This window comes from Tamandua tetradactyla, chromosome X, assembly GCF_023851605.1.
Source record: "Tamandua tetradactyla isolate mTamTet1 chromosome X, mTamTet1.pri, whole genome shotgun sequence".
NCBI classification, from domain to species: Eukaryota; Metazoa; Chordata; class Mammalia; order Pilosa; family Myrmecophagidae; genus Tamandua; species Tamandua tetradactyla.
Window position 1 is genome coordinate 21,267,086 of NC_135353.1, and position 6,144 is coordinate 21,273,229.

Genomic DNA, 6,144 nt, shown 5'->3' on the forward strand with positions numbered 1-6,144 from the left:
GTTTCCTATCTGTAAAATAGTAATAATAATAGTATTTAATACCTGATCTTAAGATTGTTGTGAGGCTTACACGAAATAATGCAGGTAAAGCAAAATGCTTGGCACATAACTACTCAAAAATGATGGTGATTGATAATATTGCTATTATTATCACTGCTATTATTAAGGCTTGAGGTCTTTCTGAAGAAGAGGGTATACACTTCAGGGCTATCAACTGCAGCAAAAGGAGAGACTTGTTTCTGAGATGTTACTATAACTAGGAAGCCAGAAGAGTCCTGACCAATCAGGATCCAGAAGCACCTATACCTGAAAACTTAGGTTAGGCCCAGATAACCCAAAGAGAAAAGCACCTCTTTTTTCATCGAGGTGCCCCACGATTCTGTCCCAGTACAATTCAGTCCAGCCATCACAACCCAAATACACAATAATTTGTTAAAGACTCCCACCAATGTGTCCTAACATCACCCCTAAAACATGGATGAAACTATCAATACATTTTATCTCCTCCACCTACAATTCTAGCTTGAGCTGCTTTGACACCATTAAGAAGCAGCACTCCTCCTACTCCTCTTCCTCTTCCTCTTCCTCCACGCACACAAGCTTTATCACAGTGTTGGGTGCTTCATGCCTAAATGCCTAAGCTCTAGTCCCTTAGGGATCTTGGGGATCCTGGTCCAGTTTGCAAGGCAGGATAAGTCAGCAAACAAAAGTTCAGAACAAGGTAGTACACACTCAAAACCAGTGACTGGTACAGAAGGCAAGGTTTGCAGGGCTCCAGGGGAGGCAGAGAGGGCAATTCTCCCTGGCTCCAAGGCCTCCTAGGTTTCTCTTCTCACTTGGAGTAAAATCCAAATCTTTACCATGGTTTGCAAGGCCCTGTCTGAGCTGGACCCTGCCTGGCTCTCCAACTTTATCTCTTCCTGCCCCTCAGCCCCCTCACTCTATTCCAATCATGGTGGCCCTGCTCTTTACAGCAGGCTGTGTGTGCTGTACCTCAGAGCTTTTGCAGTGGCCAGTCTTTCTGCCTGGAAATTTCTTCCCCCTGGTCTTTGCACAGCTGATCCCTTGTTTTTGCTCAGGTTTCAATTCATTATCTCCTCCTCAGAGAGGCCTCTCCTGACCCCTTATTTAAAGGACTTGCCCCTTCCCCCACCCCTGTCACTTTGTATCACATCACCCTCTTTTATTATCTTCATAGCTCACTACTCTCCAGTCAAACTGGCCTCTTCTCAATGTATCCTTCCTGCCTCAGGGTCTTTGCATATGCTCTTTACTCTTCCTGGAATGCCCCTCCCCTTCACTTTAAGCAGCTTTTTCTCATCCTTCGGGTATCAGCTGAAGTGTCACATCCACAGAAAGAATTTCCTTGATCATTTTACATAAAGTAGCCCCTGTATGCACATACACACACACACACACACACAATCAATCAATAATCATCAACTCAGCATCCTATTTATTTCCTTCTTGGCTCTTATGACCATCATATTAAATGTATCTGTTTTTTGCTTGTTTTCTTTCTCCCCTCACCCCAGACTGAAAAATATATCTGTGTTTTGTTCGTTTTCTTTCCCCCCCTCACCCCAGACTGAAAGCTCTATGATAACAGGGATTGCTGTCTGTTTTGTTCACCACTGGGATTGTTGGGAAGGCCTCAACTGAAGGAGGAACTAGTATTACTGTTCCTTGAGTCCAAACACTTCTGCCTGACTTTCAAAACTTTCTGCAACCTTAGCCTACCCTACTTAGGCAATCCCCTTTCTCACTCAGTCCCCATGATACACTTTACACTCTACTTAGAACTTTCTCATGCATCTTCACCTGAAAAGCCTTCCACACAACTTACTACAATCTTTAAAACACTATGATATAGGAACTATCATTACACCCATTTTACAGATGAGGAAACCGAGGTTCAGAGAGGCTAAATAACTTGTCCAAGGTGACATAACCATTAAAGGCTAGAGCCAAGAATGGAACCGAGATTTATCTGAACTTCAGAATCTGTGTTCTTAAATACTACATGATGACAGCAACATAACAGAATAGGCAGTCTGAGGGAGAGTTTTTTTTTTAAAGGGTTAGAAAAGGAGATTATAATAGTTCCTCAGTAACTCAAGTCTGTCTGATTCCAAAGCTTATGTCTCCAGGCTCTGCGTAGGGTGCCATATGTCCAGGTTTGTCTAGGATAGTCCTGAATTACTTTTCTGTTCCTAGCTTAATTATTAATAGTAGACGCTTTTACTTGTAATTTGTTATATTTTTAAGGGGATAGTATATTTCACACTAACAACTCACCTTTCCTTCACAGAGATCACTGCGTCACTTCTCTCATTCTTAGGAAAACGAAATAAAAAAAGGAATTATGAGTGTATTTCATAGCACAAAATTTTCATGATGGAAATTGCTTGTGTTTTCCATATGTTACATTACCATTCCTTGAAAACCATATTTGACGATGAGAGTATAGGAAAGAGTGCATCTGTGTAATACATAGTGTATGGGCAATACACATTCATTGAATACCATTGGTAAGTGGTGAAAATTTTGTTTCAATTAAGTGGGCTGATTACCATTATAATCATTAATCCTCATAGAGAGTTTTGTATGTGTCAGGAACTTCATATCCATCACCTCATTCAGTCTTCACAGGCATTTCATTATTCCCATTTTAAAGATGAGCAATTCCTTGGATGTATGCATTCCAAGATGACAAAGAAAAGAACAAATAATGGCTGTCCCAAAAAGTGCCACAGGCAATGCAGCCTATTCTTTGCTCAAACTGTGCCCATTGCATTCCCAAGGACAAGGCCATTAAGAAGTTTATCATTTGAAACACAGTAGAAGCTGCAGCCATCAGGGACATTTCCCATGCAAGTGTCTTTAATGCCTTGTGCTTTCTAAGCCGTGTATGGAACTACATTACCGTGTGAGTTGTGCCATTCACAACAAGATAATCAGGAACCATTTTCTTGAAGCTGAGAGGAACTGAACACCCCCATCCTGATTTAGACCTGCAGAAGCTGCCCCACCACCTCCATCAAAGCCTATGTAAGGAGCTGAGTCCTTAAAAACGGAAGAAAACCTACTGTCTGAAAACAAAATAAAATAGAATTTAAACTTAAGAAAATATGATGAGGGGCCTGAGGTTCAGGGAGGCGAAATGACTTCTTCAAGTTCCCACAGTTGCCAAGTGGATTCAAACCCAGGTCCACCTGGTTCCAAGGCCTATGTGTTTAACTATAATGCTATTCAACCCCCTTCTACAATGCATTGTCTCATAAGTGCATTCAACAATCAAAATTACTACAGAATATGCACTATTTATCATAGAGAATCTGAAAGGAAAATGATTTCTCGAAATCAAGCCCTCCTTTATTGACTCATTACAATTTGCATGAACTAAAGGAAGTTTCATACCAACACCTTCTCCCAAATCATAAGAAATAACTAATAAAAAATATCAACACCCACAACGAAATGTTGGGCATTAAATCCCCTCTCTGACTGTATGATGGCAACCCTACCCAGGGTGGCACATGGAAGGGAGCCCAGGTAGAGCTGTACAGGAAGGTTGCAATTGGGGAGCAAGGGTTGCATGATGTGGGACAAATCCCAACTGTCTCCCCTTCCTTCAAATGGTCACTGTATTCAATTTCACCCACCTGCTCTGGAGACCTGCCATGTGCTCACAACACTGGGCCAGGGACTGAGGATAAGAGATGCAATGAGACAGTCCCCATGTTTGAGTCCCCAGTCTCTTACGTGTATGTATTGTGTATGTGTTGTGTATGTGTGTCAGGGAAGAGGGGTGGTGCAAAATAGACTAACACAGAAACTTTGTTCCCTCTCTGAACTCCCATAGTACTTTTGCTGTATGTCTCTTATATCCCTGTTGCCTTGTGTCCCTGAAAAGATATTTCAAATCCTGGACCTGTGAATGTGAAGTTATTTATAAATATGATCTTTGAAAATGTTATTAAGATGAGGCCAAACTGGATTAATCCAATAAGATTGAAGTCCTTATAAGGAGAGGAAGTTTGGACACAGAGAGAGACAGAGAAAGAGAGACACCATGTGAAAGAGGCAAAGATTGAGTTATGCTGCCACAAACTGAAGAACACTGTAGATTGCTAGATACCTACCAGTGGCCAAGAGAAAGGCATGAAACAGATTATCCCTTTTAAGAGGAAACATGGCCCTGCTGACACCTTGATTTCAGATTTCTAGTCTCCAGAACCATGAGAGAATATATTTCTGTTGTTTAAGTCAATATTCCAAGGTATTTTGTTCCAGTAGCCCTGGAAAACTAAGATAGGCACTTTTCAACTATTTTCTATATTGTCCTCTATTGAGAAGCAGTGTAGTGTAGTAGAAAGCACTGACCTTGGCAACAGGCCTTGCTTTAAATCTTTGTTCCTCCACTTAGGAGCTGAGTGACATTACATAAGTCATTTAACTTACCTAGACCTAAATTTCCTCACCTTAAAAATGAGACTGAAAATATCTATTTCACAGCTCTATTGGAAGGTGTGGCAGGCTGAACCATGTACCTCACTTTAAATATCTTCTTAATCTTCACCTGTGTTCTCGTGGTTGTGAACACACTATAAAGAGGACTTCTTGAAGATGTTATTTTTAGTTAAGGAGTGGCCCATCTGAATGAGGGTGGGTCATAATCTTGATTACTCGGGGTCTCATAAAGAGAAAGTCACAGAGAGGAGCCAGAAGCTGGAAGTCAAGGGAAACTGGAAGGAAAGGATATCACTATGTGACAGAAAAGCCAAGGAATCCCAAGAATTGCTGACAGGCCACCAGCAGGATGCTGCAGACTCCAGAAGAAAGGAAGCTTTCTAGTCTCCAAAACCATGAGACAATAATTTCCCATTGTTTTAAGTCAGAACCAGTTCGTGGTATATATGATAGCAGCTCAGGCAAACTAAGACAGAAAGATTCATTTGGAAAGGTACCTATAAAATTCCTAGTACAGGGTCTAGCACATAGTAAGTATTCAATAAAGATCCCCACTTATTATTCTTATAAACATGCCTTATCTCCTGTACTAGAGGGTGAGTTCCCTGCAGACATTGTCTGAATATATTTTAGGAGTATTGAAAACATGGTCTTTCAAAGATACTCTCAAAAATAACCATTTAGAGAGTTAAAGAAGGAAGAAATAACTAAATTCAAATACAGTTATCTGTGATCAAAGAGTTGCAAATTATGTGCCTCAAGGATTCAAAGGATATTATCACGTCTAGTTGCTGGGGGCAGGAAAGAAAAAGAAAGTTTAGGAAAAGCTTTAAGAAGAGTCGGATATTGGCGGAAAGAATGAACTGGAAAAGAACTCGTGCCTGAAGGACTTTGAAACAACCTCTGTCTGGCTTCAATACCGCACTCTTTCCAAGATGATGTCAGACTATAACTGATGTTATGGTCCCTCCCCTAGCTTACAAGGAAAGTTGTGGTGTAGTAAAAAGTCGAGAAACTCAAGTCTTAGCATGCCAAGAACGCATCCTGTGATCTTAGGCCTGGCAGTTCACCTCTCTGAGCTTCAGGTTCCTCATCTATAAAATGGGGACTAAAAAAAGTAGCTACCTCCCCAATCTCAGTTTCCTGGTACAGCGAGTAAATCTGTTCACATACACTTCAAATTTGGCTAAACAAGCCCAAAATACATGTATACTAAGTTAGCCAGGCATATCAGATGTCTGAAATACTATATTTTGCATAACGCTTTGAATGTTTAGTTTTTAGTCCAGTTTTGATGAGTGCTTTAAGAGCTGGGACATCCCAACTCTTCTTGACATGCTTGGATCTTCATTCAGCATATGTCAGTTTTGGTAAAAATGGGGTGGCTGGAAAATTTTGTAAGACTTTAGGATCATTAAAAACTTTGGGAAACATTTCCTCCAAAGGAAAATAAAATGAACTAAAAGCTGACTAAAATGCTGATTCATCTTGTTAATAGTGGCCATTCTGAGGGAGAAAGTGAGAATGCTACCACCATGCAGCAAACAAGAAGCAAGACCTAGGAGGCAAGGACTCAGGGGCACCAATGGGGAGCTCTGCCCATTCATTTTTATATCTAAAATTTTTTGGTTTAAGGGTAAATAAAGCTACAGATTATATCAGACAAAAAAG

The 6,144-nt window shown here is 40.7% G+C and overlaps 1 pseudogene; it reads left to right on the forward strand.

Moving 5' to 3' along the window:
* The first annotated feature begins 2,709 nt into the window (after nucleotides 1–2,709).
* LOC143671087 (small ribosomal subunit protein eS26 pseudogene) lies at nucleotides 2,710–3,055 on the forward strand (annotated as a pseudogene).
* The last annotated feature ends 3,089 nt before the right edge of the window (nucleotides 3,056–6,144 follow it).